Source organism: Lissotriton helveticus, chromosome 10, assembly GCF_964261635.1.
Source record: "Lissotriton helveticus chromosome 10, aLisHel1.1, whole genome shotgun sequence".
NCBI classification, from domain to species: Eukaryota; Metazoa; Chordata; class Amphibia; order Caudata; family Salamandridae; genus Lissotriton; species Lissotriton helveticus.
This window is the reverse complement of record NC_136071.1, coordinates 40222813-40238323: the sequence shown is the minus strand read 5'-3', so window position 1 is coordinate 40238323 and position 15511 is coordinate 40222813. Positions and strand designations below refer to the sequence as shown.

The 15511-nt window shown below is 43.9% G+C and overlaps 2 long non-coding RNA genes across 3 annotated transcripts in view; one reads left to right on the top strand and one right to left on the bottom strand.

Annotated features, from left to right (window-relative positions):
- LOC144785857 (uncharacterized) overlaps nucleotides 1–12357 on the bottom strand; it is a 40464-nt gene extending 28107 nt beyond the window's left edge. The window contains exon 1 of the long non-coding RNA XR_013602051.1: nucleotides 12240–12357. This is a non-coding gene — a long non-coding RNA (uncharacterized LOC144785857). The remainder of the gene's footprint in view (nucleotides 1–12239) is intronic.
- The window catches only part of LOC144785855 (uncharacterized), a 92969-nt gene continuing 88425 nt past the window's right edge, over nucleotides 10968–15511 (top strand). For both annotated transcript variants that reach the window (XR_013602050.1, XR_013602049.1), the window contains exon 1: nucleotides 10968–11010. This is a non-coding gene — a long non-coding RNA (uncharacterized LOC144785855). The remainder of the gene's footprint in view (nucleotides 11011–15511) is intronic.

The window sequence follows — 15511 nt, the reverse complement described above, 5'->3', positions numbered from 1 at the left end:
ATGACCTAATAGATGACATCTGTACCAGAAGTCCGCCACCTTACAATGAGGGAACCCGACCTTCCAGTGTAGGAGATGTTCCCCGACGCCACTTCCTAAAGGAAGAAGACAGGTCCCTGGGACTGGGAGGGGGTGGTCAAGTATTGCCCTATCCTGAAAAACCCGAACTGACGGAAACAAGGGATATATATCCCAAAGTGCCCGCAAGTCAGGAAGAAAAATATTCACGTACGAAAACCTTTTTTCCCAGAACCTTGTATGAAAGCGAAGAGAAACCCTCGAATTCAGGACTGCCTTTTGTTCAACCTCCATATGGGGAAGAGCGCAGGTCCTTTAATACTGGAACTTTATTCCCGAAACCAAATTATGGGGGAGGACCAAGTGAAATGCATCCTACAGCCCCGAGTTTTACTCCTCCATTGACCCCCCAGATATTACATGACACAACTCTAAGAAGGGTACTAGTGGAAAAGGAGCAAGAGGCTCTAGCTAGACAAAGAACAGAAATAATTCAGAAAATTTCTCAGTTAAATACCAGTCCTGAGGCATTGACTATTCCAGTAACTATTGGACCGGTGGTCCCGTTATACGGAAATGGTCAGGGAAATCCGATTACTCCAGTTATGACCCCAGTCATGGCAACCCCGAGACAGGAACCGATCATTATAGATGATCAGTCCAGTGAGTGCGAGTCTGAAGTTGCGTTTTTGGAATTGCCAAACAAACAGACTGGAAAGGGAACACAGCAGAGGTATAACCCTTTTAATACAAAAGAAATTAAATTAGAGACAGCAACAGGTACTAGGAATGTCTCTCTGGTAACTCCGGATGAAATTGAGAGTTGGAGTCGTGAATTAGAGAAGCAGACTCCGCAAACAAAGCCTTTAGATCTCTACAAGCTGAGGGTCGAAATAGAAGAATTAATGGCAGGAAATGTGGGGTTGGATCGATTGAATACCTACTCTGAAGAAGAATTGTCGTTCATATGTAAAAGCTTTACAAGGAACACCAGAGTGCTCCACGAAAAACTGACCGAAACAGCAGTTAGTATGGGGGTAGATATCTCAAAATCCAAGCCCTTACAGAAACCGTACAGAGCAGACTTCTCAGACAAAGATATAGAACACCTGAATGTGGCAGGGAAGAAGTTGCAGATTAAAGAATTAATGGGGGTACTGCAGAAATGGGGAGATGTGGAAAGATGGAGAAGCAGGTGGGCGAAAAAGAGGGAAGAGGTTCGCTCCCGACAAGTGACTCCCGAGTTTGCTTTAAGAGAGGTAGAAAAACCTGAGCAGTTATGCCCCATGCGTGAAGTTCCAGGAGGGAAATATGTGCATGTTCCCTGGTCTAGGCAGGATATTGTGTCCTTCACGAACGATTTTCCAAAATTACGAGAGAAACCAGTTGACTGGTACAGGCAGGTGGAAAGGTTCGTGAAGGTACAGAAATGTCTGTGGAAAGACCTGGATGGGTTTTTCGACATTGTGGTTCCAGTAGATTTATGGACCCAGTGTAAAATAGCCATAGATTGGCCCAGTGAAGAGTATCCCAGAAACAAGGAAACAGGGGAGCCATCAAAGGATGTCATGCGAAAATATGAGCAGGTAATTCAGCACTTGAAAGAAAAGGTGCCCGCAAAGGAAACTGATTGGACAAAAATAGATAGAACAACACAGGAAAGGGACGAGACAGTGCACTCCTTCTATGAGAGGTTATTGCAGGTATTTAAAACATACAGTGGTATTGACAACATCGACCTGAAAGATATGACGCACTTTATTTACAGGTTTGTAAATGGTTTAAGACCTGAAATTTGTCAGTGGATAAAAGACAATAAAATCTGTTGGCATACTAAGAAAATGGATGAGGTCCTGCGGTACGCTAAGTACTGCGAGGACGAGATGGCAGAAAAGAAAAAGGCCCTTAAGGAGAAGGTTATGTGGGCTCAGGTGAAGCTCGCAGAACAACAGGAAAAACAATTGAGTAACATGGTTAAAAATGCTGAGAACAAAAGTCCTGGGGGAGGGGGTGGAGGAAAGCCCCGGCCCAAATTTAGCAGGGAAGAGGCTATGAAAAAATTTCCCTGCCATCAGTGCGGCGAAATTGGACAATGGCGAAACGAGTGTCCCCAATTAGTCGATGTTAATGAGAAAACTCCTGATTTAACTCCACAGACGCAGAAAGAAAGACCAAGAAAGACTCAACCCCAGGTAAAAACAGTTCAGGTGCCTCGAGCACCCAAGCAGGTATACAGGGGAAGACAGGCAGAAAATGAAGAGATAGAGGTTTGGGAAAGCGGGGAGAACAGAAATACAGCAACTTCGCAGTATCTGCTGAATGATACCTTCCTTTGTAATGATCAGGACTGACGGGGCCTGAGAGGGGAGGACGAGGAGTGCGTACTTGGCGCTTCCTTGCCGGTAGACCAGTCTGGACCATATATTGAAGGAAAGGTTGACGGAAATGATGTCACCTTTCTGTTGGACACTGGCGCTACCCGTTCTACTGTAAGAACAGTGGACGTTCCAAACCTACCCCTCTCGGGAGAAAATATCCAAGTAGTAGGTGTATCTAATCAATTGATTAGTACTCCTGTTACCGAACCAATGGAGATTTCAATTGGAAATTTTAAACAGATGCATAGATTTGTCGTCTGTGACACCAGTCCAGTAAATCTACTGGGACGTGATTTGCTGTGCAAAATGAACTGTACCATCTTTTGCACACCAAAAGGGGTTGAAATACAGACCCCAGATGAAGACGGCATTTATAAATTATTGTTGCTTAGACCTGACTCAGAAATTAAAAGATTGACCCTGCAGGACTTGCCCCAAGAACTACAGGAAGCCGTAAAGCCAGAGGTGTGGGATTTCACTGGAAAGGATGTGGGGTTGATGAAAGATGTGGACCCCATACAAATAGCCATCAAGGACAATGCAGTATATCCTAACACTAGGCCCTACCGAATGAATGCTGAGGTGAAAGCAGGTGTCACTCTGGAAATACAAAAATTATTGGAAGGAAACATCATACAGGAAGTGATGAGCAGCCCATGCAACTCACCGATTATGGGCATCAAAAAGCCTAGTGGCAAGTATAGGGTAGTGCAGGACCTGAGAAAGGTTAACAAAATTGTAGTTCCTTGCTGCCCTATTGTCCCAAACCCTGCAGTGATATTATACCAGATTCCTTGGGATGCTGAATGGTTCACTGTGATTGATTTGTGTCATGCATTCTTTTCGATACCCCTGCACCCCGACAGCAAATTTCTTTTCTCATTTGCTTTTGAGGGTCACGTATATTGTTGGAATAGGGTCCCTCAGGGGTATACAGAGAGCCCCTCTATCTTTAATCAGATCTTGAAAAAATGTCTAGAGACTTTGATCTTACCTGGGAACTCTGTGTTAGTACAGTACATAGACGACCTTCTACTGGCGTCTAAAAGTCACAGGGACTGTGTAGTTGACACCATTGCCCTCCTAAATCATCTGTGTGAGAAAGGGCATAAAGTGGCCCCTGATAAACTACAGTTCTGTGCGAAATCAGTGAAATATCTAGGACACCAGATAGAAAAGGGTGTCAGAAAAGTCACATCAGAAAGAGTGAGAATAATTCAAAAAATGCAGTTGCCCCGTACTCAAAAAGATGTCAGAATGTTCCTGGGTGTATTAGGGTACTGCAGGCAGTGGATTCTGGGATTTGCAGCCTTAGCCAGGCCCTTGATAAAAATGACCACGAGAGGAATGCCAGATGTTGTACAGTGGGACGATGAAAGTCTAATGGCTTTCACAAGATTGAAGAACTGTCTGTGTACCGCCCCTGCGTTAGGAATGCCAGATTATTCCAAAGAGTTTGCCCTTTTCTGTGACACTCGCGATAATTGCGCATTGTCTGTCCTGACTCAAGAACATGGCACGACCAGAAGGCCTGTGGCTTATTTCTCTGCCACACTGGACCCAGTAGCTGCTGGATTACCAGGCTGTCTGAAAGCAGTAGCTGCTACCTGTGCAAGTTTGGAACAGAGTGAGTCCATTGTCATGGGACATCCTGTGACCGTGTATGTTTCACATGGAGTGGTAATTCTATTGACCAGAACTAAAACACAGTATCTCACCCCTAGTCGGCTGACTAAATACGAGAGGATTCTTGTGGGTGCAGCAAATGTAAGCATTGTTAGGTGCGGTATTCTGAACCCTGCCACCTTACTCCCCGACCCCTTGGAAATGGAAGGTGGGGATGATGATGAACATGATTGTATTGACCTAACAGAGTTCAGTACCAAGCCACGCCCAGACATAAAAGAAGTACCATTGCCTGAGCATGATAAAGAACTATTTGTGGATGGTTCCTGTCTAAGACATGAATTAGGAGGCTTGAGTGCTGCTTATGCAGTAGTGTCTTTCACAAAAATTGAACAAGCAGGTTACCTATATAACATCAAGTCTGCACAAGTAGCCGAATTGATAGCCATGATAAAGGCTTGCAAAATTGGGAAGGACTTACGCATAACAGTGTATACTGACAGTCAGTACTGTTATGGCGTTGTGCATGACTTTGGCCAATTATGGCTACAGAGGGAATTCATGACTTCCTCAGGTACTCCCATTCGGAATGCAAAGGTTGTTCATGACCTTTTAGAGGCCATCCAGTTGCCCAAAGAACTGGCAGTGGTAAAATGTACTGCTCATCAAAGGAGCATGGACAGAGTATCACTGGGAAACGATTATGCTGATCGAGTGGCTCAATGGTGTGCCAAAGATCGGTATATTGTAAATCCAAAACGAGGGGGGCCAGGAACCAGCTGCCAGCTTCAGGGGTTTGAGGAAGTGCCTACATGGGATGAGGTGAGAGAGTGGCAGGAGTCGGCTCCTTGGCAAGAAAGAGAGAGATGGAAGGAGGATGGGTGTAGACCGAGACGTGTGGATGGTGTGATTTTGGGCCCAACTGGTATGCCTGTGTTACCCCGACACTTGCTTGGCACAATGGCAAGATTAATACATGAAGGATCACACATTGGTAGGGATGCCATGATTCTGGTATTTCAACAGACTTGGTACAGTAAAAAGTTCAGGAAGGTAGCAGAGTCCCTCTGCCAGAGGTGCCTGTCATGTCAACAGATGAACCCAGGCAAGAGGACAATGGTTGAACTGAGCAAGATTGGGAGATCAGGGGGTCCCTTTATAAGGATACAGGTTGATTTCATCACCATGCCCCGTTGTGAAGGGAAACGATATGTCCTTGTCATTGTTTGCGTATTTTCAAAATGGGTAGAAGCTTACCCTACTCCTCAAAGTGACGCACTGACAGTAGCGAAGTGTTTACTAAAAGAACTGATACCTAGGTTCGGAATACCATGCATTATTGAATCAGATAAGGGTGGACATTTCCAGAATGACATACTGGCTGAACTCTGTAAGGCCTTCGGAATAAGGCAGAAACTCCATTGTGCATACCACCCAGAGGCTTCTGGAATAGTGGAACAAGTAAATGGAACTATCAAAAACAGACTAGCAAAGCTGACAGATGCTACTGGCATGACCTGGGTGAAGGCCCTGCCCCTGGTCCTGATGGGACTGAGAAGTGTTCCAGACCGCAAGACAGGCCTAAGTCCCCATGAAATCATTATGGGAAGAGTGATGAGACAAGCATGGGTGCCAGGAAGCAAACTGTTGAGTATTACTGATGATTTGGTGCTTGAATACTGCAGAAGATTGGGTGACCAAGTGCGTTCTATCTCTCGCCAGATTGGAGACGACGGCATCCTCAATCTAACGACTCCTCTCCACAGCTTGGTTCCAGGAGATTGGGTCAAAATAAAGAAGCACACTCGATCAAGCTGTCTGGCACCAAGGTGGGGAAAGAAACGCCAAGTAATCCTGGTGACAACCACTGCAGTGAAGGTCGCAGGTGTTGCTCAGTGGATCCACGCTGGACACACCCAGAAGGTATTGCCAGACAAAGGATTTGAAGAAGAAGGGCAACCAGCAGAGGACCCTGAAGGAGCCAGACCAGAAGCCACTGACAACGAGCAGCCCAGCACCAGTCAGGTTGCAGGAACAGCAGACGTTGGCCCAGGAGTAGTTGACTACGAACTGCCAAGAATCCAGCCTGCTGAAGAGGTCCAGGAAACTGAGCCAGGAGTAGCTGAAGACGAGCTGCCAAGCATATGGCCAGAAGAATGGATACCGATGATTGATCTGACTGAAGATCCTATCAGAACAAGAGAACGACTTAGTGAAGGTAGAGAGTGGACTAGTCAGGAAAAGCAAGGCACAGGCGAAGAACCTCAGCCGCTTGAGATTCAAATCAAAACTGAGGAAGGAGAAGGTCAGACAGGGACAGAGCAGGTATTCGATACACCACCGCGAACACCTGATGCAGATAAGGGAGAGACTAGAAACAGAGTGATAGTTCGAGCAGAAGAAGATCAAGAGATCGAAGTGCTTGAACAGGATCAGAAAGGGTTAGAAGAACGGGTTCAGGAAACAGAAACAGAAATAAAGACAATCGAAAGCCAAAAACAAAATATTCCTGAACAAGGCCAGATTAGCAACCAGGCAGAAGAATTTGATGCTAGCCCTGGAACTAGCCAGATAAGGGAAGTAGGAGAAGAAAGTGGAGAAGAATTACCACAAGATAAAGAGAACAAGAGAATAAGAAAAGAAAGTGAAGTCCAAGTACCGACTAAGAGACTAAAGAAAAGAAACAACCTTGAGCCTAGGTTTGTAAAAAGATTGAGACTAAGGATAAAGACAGTGGAAGAAAAACGTGCAGAAGCAAGAAGTGCTCGGATAGCAGAGCAAGAAGAAGACTCTTCCAAAAGAAGGAGTGAGCGAATAAAAAGACAAAACAAAAAGTACAAATCTCCTGAATGGACACTGGTTTTGGAGGAACTTGAAGATCTTGATATAACTGACGTGAGCGACGGAGAACCCGTCCCAGAGTACTCAGCTGAAGAGGAAGACGAACCATCGTGAATTTGCACAAAGTAAGCTAATTGTGTAAAGCCAAAAAGAGGGGTTCGAGAGACTCCTTCTGAGCTAAAATGTCTGATTTAACAGTGAATGGTAGACCTAGTTGCAGCCGTTTTAAGACGTGTTGCAAGGTGTGTATATGTAGTGTAGTAGTACTGATAGTTATTTGGATAGGATTAACAATTTTCATTCCCTTTGCTGTAAGTAAAGATACTAACATTGTCCCTACTGAAGTTGTAAATACTGACAATGAGGAGCTAACAACACAGAGTGTAGAAAGACATGAGAGAGCATTGAGACAAACTAAACGAGACTTAGAAGCATCAGATGAGGGAGGACTACATTATCATGGAATGAAGAACAGGACACATTTAAATGTTTTCGCAAACTTGTTAATACACTATGTAGAGACTATGGAAATTGAAGATTGCTATGTCTGCATGAAGCTACCTACTTCGGTGGCTGAAGGCGTGACATACCATCATCTGCCATTGACATATGGAATTTCCTGTAGCATTTTAGCTAGTTTATTTTACAAAAGGGGACCGTTACAGTATTATTACTCTAACAATGACGTGATCTTTTCTGAACTTCCTATACGTGGGAACTTGAATCCTGTACATACCAAAACTGACACCATAAGATATATGGGAGACTACTTTCTGACTATAGGTAACATTGACATAGCAGACGCACACAGAGATAACTTGACTTGTTCTTTGCATGAGCAGGAAAAGATGTTCCTGGACATGGCAGAGAAAAGGAGAATTAAAATTCAGAAGAAGGCTAATGACGAAAGTCAGAAAAAGCCAAAGTGGGCAGAGAACATGGAAGGCACCTCATCTGGTGGAGCGGGTCCTGCTCTGTTGCTGGATTTTGAAAAGAAAGGCAAGCTATGTCTTCACCGCGAGAAGACTAGCTATTATAATAATGTTTTCATTGGTTCCAGTGAATGCGAACATAATTACAAGGTAATTGGAGGTTGGGGTTTCAAAAATGGGTCAGAGCCTGTGTTTCCTGGAATTTATTATATTTGTGGGGACAAGGCTTATTTCAAATTGCCGGATCACTGGTATGGGAGCTGCTACTTTGGCATTGTTTTCCCGAAAATATACCATGTGAATGGAAAAGCTGGAAGCAATGAAGATACTAATGGCTTAGTGCGTAGTAAAAGAGAGAGTATAGGTGAAATTATGGGTAGTATTTTCAGTGCACTGATACCTGGAGTGGGAGTGGTTCTGAACACTCACAGAATTTGCAAATTGTCTACTATAGTAGATGTGCTGTCTACTGAAACAGCTCATGGATTTCTGCTGGTCAATACCGAAATGGTTGCGATCAGATCAATGGTTTTACAAAATCGACTTGCTCTTGACACCTTATTAGCGAAAGAGGGCGGAGTCTGCCGGATGTTGAAGGCGCAACATTGTTGCACTTATATTCCGGATAAAAGTGTACAGATCAAAAGATATGTGAAAAACATTACTAATTTGGCAAAGGAACTCAAACCACTCGAGGTTGATAGTGCCTGGAAGAGACTGGTAGATGGTCTCTCAAATGTAGGTCATTGGCTTGCTAGCATAGGTAAAAGCTTATTATTCAAAATTCTGATGCCAATTGGTATTATAGGTCTTATTATACTTTCCATTTTCTTATGCTGTAAATACCGCAAGCGCACCAAAAAGCACGAGGTAAATGCAAGAGGAGTGAAACGAAGTGTGGATGAGATTGAATTAGAGGAAGTGAATGATCAGATATACAAAAAGGTGAAGACTTCTCACCCGGCTAAAACTGAAAGAGAAAAGTTAGAACGGTTGCTGGAAGAAATAGAACTTTATAAAGTGTGAAAGAAAGTTGGCATCTGGTTCCATTATAATTTGTGATGATAGTAGATATCATCAAAGAGGGGATTGATGAAGCAAAGCTTCGCATATTTTGCGGCTTGCCGAAATCAAGAACCTCGTTTATGTGTAATAAGGTAACAAAAGTGTATGTTTTACTAACATTTATTTTGTTTAGGCAAAGTTCCCGAAGCTTGCCTATGTGTATTTCTAATGAATTAATCCGTGTCCCTAAAAATGGCCGCCGCTTGTATTTTAGTTACTGCGCATGCGTCAGCCACACTCACGTGTCCTGACGCGTCTGCAGAAGTGGAGGGAAAGTTATGCGCATGCGTAATTCATAGCTGTGCTTATCATGTGGTACTGCTCGTGCCACTGCTCTTGTGTCCGTATCAATGTAGCTAACATTTAGATGCAATAAGTTTATTTCTTGATGATGAGTTAAAAGTACAAACCCTGTGATGTGTTTTCATAATGACATTATTATGTATTAATTTGTTTTCGCTTACTTTTCATGTACCGCGGGAAATGGGGGTCTGAGTGAGAGGAGAGCCATATTGGAGGTCCCTTCTGCGCCTGTGCGACATTCGGCAGCACGAGGGACCTTGGCTGATGGAACATAGCCAGTTGGCAGTGATGGGCGAGATGCTCCTGAGAAAGTCACCTCTGCCCTGCGAGAACAGCGAATGTGGCTCCTCATATGATACATTGTTAAATTGTCATTGTGTTTCTGCACAGTTTCTCCTGGGAACCCCAAACCTGCTAGGCGGTACCCAAATATGTTAATGAAGGCTTCAAATCGTGTATTGTGATTGGTGTGTTACCCAAACCCTACCTTAGGACCAATCGAAATTGAGGGATTCTGACACTTTGCAACATTGGGGGTTGGTACACTGTCCCCAAACTGTATATCTACCCTGGGTTCACCTAGTGAACCGTCCGACTTGTCTGGTTTAGCTGACCTGTCACTGACCCAACGCACTCAATAGGTGACTGAAGATACAGAGCGCTGCGGAGCACTCTGTCCGAATTTGACCATAGACTAAGGTTCTACTGAACCTTAAAGTGCTGGCAAGGCACTTAGCTGGGAGTTCGCTGACCCAATCGGGGTCTTGATCGATAGCTGCAGAGCGGGTGGAGCGCAGGCGTTGCTTCCGAACTGTGGGTTCCGGTCCTGTCCTGAAGAGGGTCCTGTCCTGAGGGTTTGCTGTCCTGTCCTGAGGGTCCTGTCCTGATTCCTATTCCGAGGGTATCCTGTCCTATCCTGGGTGTCCATTCTGCACCTGCTGTCCTTTGAGGGGTATCCTTCCTTGAGGGTTTTCTGTCCTTAAACTGACCCGTGGCCAGGGTTTGGTTTCCACACCTTTCTAGGTAAATATTGCTCTGAACCTCTTGAAATTCTTGCACCTTCTGAATTTCTAACTTTTGCTTTAATAAAGTTCAACATTGCATATGTGATATTTTCCATGCCTTTCTGCAACTATTGAAAGTCATTTATAATTTTTGCAAAGTTATTCCTATGCCTTCTCATTTGTTAGAAATTATATTTTGCATAGCAGTGTGTCATTTCCTGATATGGTCTAGAACTTCGTTGCCTAGATTGTTCAAAGGCCCCTTCACCTTAAGTGAAGCGTGTTATTCATTATAAGCTCTCCTATAGTCACCCACACTTAGTCTATCCCTGTCCAGATAATACTGACTTGCATAGTATTTTCTCGCTACATTTTATTTAGTACCTTGATGATTACTCTGTCATTATTTCTTCATGCTTATGTGATTTACGTTATCTTGGTTATTGATTGCCTTATTTTACTGTACCTCATGCAAGAAATTATTGAACTTTAGATAAACATTTTAAAACTTCCAGTTGTCCGTGGTCATTTAAACAGTATTTGAATTGTTATTGGTTGGGTTTGTATTTTGCTGCCTTTCTTTTACAGCTAGCTCCCTGATTCATTGTGGTCATTAGGCACCCGCATCGGTGGGTGGTAAGTCGGGTGCACCGAAAATTGGTAGCAGGGAACACACACACACTCAACCTGGTAGAGCTCGTGAAGTCACCCGATCGATGTATATGGTGATTTGGAAAGTATATGGGCCCTGAAGCCGGAAACGGCGAAAACTATTGGCCGGGTGGCCTCGCGCGCTCTATCATAACAACAGAGAAGAACTTTCAGGACTGTGATTGGTTTAAAGTTATTCTACATCCTTAACCTTTGGTTGATGGGAAAGTTAGTTCTTTGATGATGTTAATGGCTGCTGTTTATTAAAAGTAGAGAAAGTTTTAGCATAATCGTTGACTCCATGTCCTTAATAGAACTGAAACTGTCTGTTACTAAGAGTAGGACATTTTGAATTCATAATAGGATGACAGGTCTGTGATTGGAATTATTTCTTGAACTTTTGAACCGTTTGTGCTCTTCAGCTTTGATCTAATGTTTGAATGTCATATGTAGATTGAAGTAAGAGAATCCATACAAGTACAGTATACCACTGTTTGAAATTTTAACCTTTCTGCAGGGTCACCCTAGATCTGTTGACTTTAGTTTTGTGAACTTTTTGCTCAACCCTTTTTTTCTGGCTATTGAACTCTGTGCACTTTACTTCTGCTAACCAGTAGTAAAGTGCTTGTGTTCCTATTTTGAATATGGTAAAACTGTTTTTCTCCTGATTGGCATATTTATTTTACCTATACGTCTCTGGTATTTGGTACCAAGATGTACCTAGGGCTTGTAAGCTAAGTGGCACAAGTGGGCTGTACCCCCTACGCTGTTGTCCAGTACAGCCGCAAGTAAACATGACCCCAGGTCTTCTACCAGTACCCTGGCTGTGCACTTTTTTACTGAATATTCTACCTGTCAAAATAATACCCTTTGACAGGACTAAACCTTCCTTTTAAATATTTTTTTTAAGATTTATTTTCAGATTTGTCATTTAAGCAAAACATAATAAATGAACTTCGCACATTCCTCTGACCCCTCCTATGGTGTATTCACCAAACATTTTCAGTCAACATTGTATCTAATGGGCTGTATCATTGCAGTGGAACAGCTGGAACAAACCATTACATAGTACTCACCAATACAATCAGCATATAAATATTTCTTTATAGAGTTTTATATAGCACAAACTTGACCCAAATCGGGTATCAGAGCACTTTACATAGCACCAGTTGCATTACATTCGGACACATTCATTTTATTTGTTAGGCAGGGGGAGATTAAGTGATATGCCCAGAATCACAGGATGTTCAGCGTCATTTCGGAGACTCGAACCCAGTACCCCAGATTCAAGGTCGACCGCCCTAGCCATTAGGCCAACTCTTCTTCCCTATATAAATCATAATAATACAATGAGAATTGTGCTCTGGGTCCTTAATCTGAATCTTGCTCCCCAAAACTTAAGAAGTCTGGAAAACACCTACCTGCACCTCTAAGTCCTTTATCAACTTTTCATCTTTGCTGCTATGTCTGAGGTGGACCTCTTCGGCTAGGGCCACTCCATCTCGTCCCTTACCCATAGCTCAACATTAGGGCTCATCATGCTCAACCATCCTATTGCTATTCTCTGATTTGCCTGTAATAGATTTAAGTGTAGAAACTAGTATTTTATTTTATTCTTCTTTGGTTGAACAATAATGCCTAATAGCCACCCTCTGTGGTGAGATGGTTAAGTGACCCTGAGCCTTTTTATAACATTGACTCAGAATCTTGGCCCCTCAGAGTAAGACAGGGCCAGATAAAGGAATGTAGCCTTGTCTATCCCACACTTAGGGCCCTCAGTAGATCAAGCCAGATACATTTACAGGAAATTGAAGTGGATCAGTGTAAAAGGAGAATTACTTTACACTTTCCTCATCTACTCATGGGCCCACATCGAGTCCTTTTCAGTGAATGGCTCTGGTCATTGACAACTCACCTTTGTTCTACCAGACCTCTGTCTCTGAGGTTGTTATGGGTGTTGGATGTGGGAAGACTCTAAGATTACAATGTACACTCCACATGCACACCTCTAGCCATCGGAGTCCAGGTTTAGTGTGGACAAAGACATCAGCCATCCTGAAAATGGCCAAAGTGGGTAGGTGTAGCTCCAGGAACCTTTATTTCATTGGTTGTGGTGTCTTCAGGGGTAATTCTCACCCACCAGCTTATGCCAGATATAAATGTTGTATCTCCAGGAACGCATTTTAGAACACTCCTGGGCTTGTTGGAAGATCAGGAGAGGACCTCCTTTCACCAACCTGAGAAGAGCCCTGGAGGACTGGACTTTGCCTCTCTCTTGTACCAACGGCAAACAAGTGGAATCTAAGGATCATTAATCTGACCTCTTATTAAAGTTACAGGGACACAACAGGCTACAAGAGGCCTTTTCCTGCAACTGCCCAGCTGATCAGTTATACCTGGACCTAGACTGCAAACTTCTGTTGACCTCTGCTTGCCGACCTATGAGTCGGTAAGTACCTTCCCAGAGGTCTTGGATCCCTAGAAGTGTACCCCGTGGTTAGTTGGGGATTAAAGTTAGAAGATAAAATCGTTAACCAGGTCGAATCTGATTAGTGTGTCTGACCCGGGCTCCATCACAATCAGAGTGAAATTGTGCCTAGGACCATTGACTATAATTCACATTTACTGTTTCTTGGTGCTAACTTTAAAAAAATCATATCTCTTGTTACCCTTATTGGATGTTTGTCTTTTTTCATGTCAATTTGTGTATTGGATTCTACTCTATCTTTATTATTTGTTTTGAGAGTTTATTGTTTAGCTTTTTAACTTTATTACTGTTTTAATACTGCATCAATACTTTACACATTGCCTTTAAGTTAAGGCTGTCTGTTCTGTGCCATAGCTACCAGGGGTTACGCTCAGGTTTATTCAGTATATTTAGTGGTTTATCCTGACAACAATTTTGATTATAATGAGGCGGGTACTCACTACCCTCAACTAATAACACAATTTATTACACAATCGCCTCCTGGTATAACATACAGGTAAAAAACTAGTGAGTTCAGGAGCAAGCCTAGAGGTACACCAAAATGAAATGGAGTGAGGTTTGATGTAGTGTTAGAAATCTTCATGCACTGGAGTGTGATTGACAGTAGTTATCTGGAGCTCTATATTAGCGACTCCTTAGACGTAGTCAGTCCCATAATGTAGTAACCGCAGTATACACCTGCTCTCATCATTCTTAGGTCTACTCTCATGCTCCGCAAAAAGGACTAAAATGAGCAGCAGGGATGGTCTTATTGGCACCTGAAGGAACTCCTGGATAGAAGATGATTTGTCGCAGGAAAGACCTAAGACTAGAACCTTGTCCTCTCAACCTCCAGACTAAGAGCCCCTCAGGATTCTAGAAGCTGCTCTCAAAACACACTGATCAATTGAAAGTATTGATTTCAAGTCAGCTTGCTATCGGTGTTATGATATACTCCCACTGCAGATTTCCAGTCTACCTCTTTCTGGGAAATGAAATGAAAGGTAGATTTTTTAAAGCGTGGTTGCTGCCCAGGGGCGTCCAAGCGCTAGAGACCAGAATGGAAATAGCTTGACAGAGGTAACTGTCGTCAAGGACGTCAAGGCCTGGCTCTGTCTTTCCTTCCCAAGCTTGCGGCACTACTGTTTCTGATTCCCCATGCGTGCGGCAATGATGCTAAGAAGCAAGCGTAGAGAAAAGAAAACAGACCTAGGGTGACCAGAAAGAAGTAGGTTGCACAGATTCGGGAACAATGGACCTGGTTCTAACCAAAGGTTGGAAAGGAACACATAGTACTAAATTCCTGTTTTGGAATTCACAAACTATTCTGGGGGATCTGCAGCAGCCACACATCACTAGAGTAGCACATTCACTCATAAATACATCCATGTGTGAGTACATCTTTTCACAAGCCCACGTTTTGAAGCCATACCATGCCCACTAGCAAGTTTAAGACGTAATTGTGTGCGGAAATATCGTTGTGAATCAGGCCCTGGGTGGCATGACCACCATTATTGTCTTTGTTGATTGCCAGGTAGTTCAAATCTGCTTTCCCTGCCAGAGGCACCCCCTCCAGCAAGCGTGATGCCAAGAATGGGCAGCTGTATGGACGTGCTTCCCACGCCGCTGGACAGACGGACAGCAGTCTGCTGGGTCCGAGGACGCCCAGGCATGGCCGTCTCCAGTCCTCAAGCTGGCGGCATCATGCATTCACAGAGGTAGAAATCCTATCCCTTCCCCTCCCCCACACCCAGCCTGTGTGAAAGCACACACCGCCTGTGCTCAGGGTCCAAGGGAAGCCTGCAGGGCGCGGCCACTGGACTAAGGCCAAGCTTCACTTCCACAAGAGGGATCCCCTATTGGAAGGGCTGGTCTGATGGTGGAGATCTCATTTCAATGAAGCGCGCGCGGATTAATTGTGCATAGTTACACGAGGGCGCTAATGGAATGGATCCTACCAGCTCCTAAGGGGTGGCCCTCCATGACAAGGGCTTGCAAGGTGGAATTTGTTCAAGAGGAGTAACGTCAGTCTGTGAATCCCTCTACACTGCAGGCTGGGGGGCACCGATTTCCACACATTCCTGGTGGAGGTCAATTCCTTATGCATTGCTGAGGTCACTGCTTCCCATAAATCATCCAATCAGCACCTGTAAAGCACACTCTGTCGCGCCTAGGTCAATCGATCAATCTACAGCGCAGGTTGTTTGGTACCATGACAACATGTAT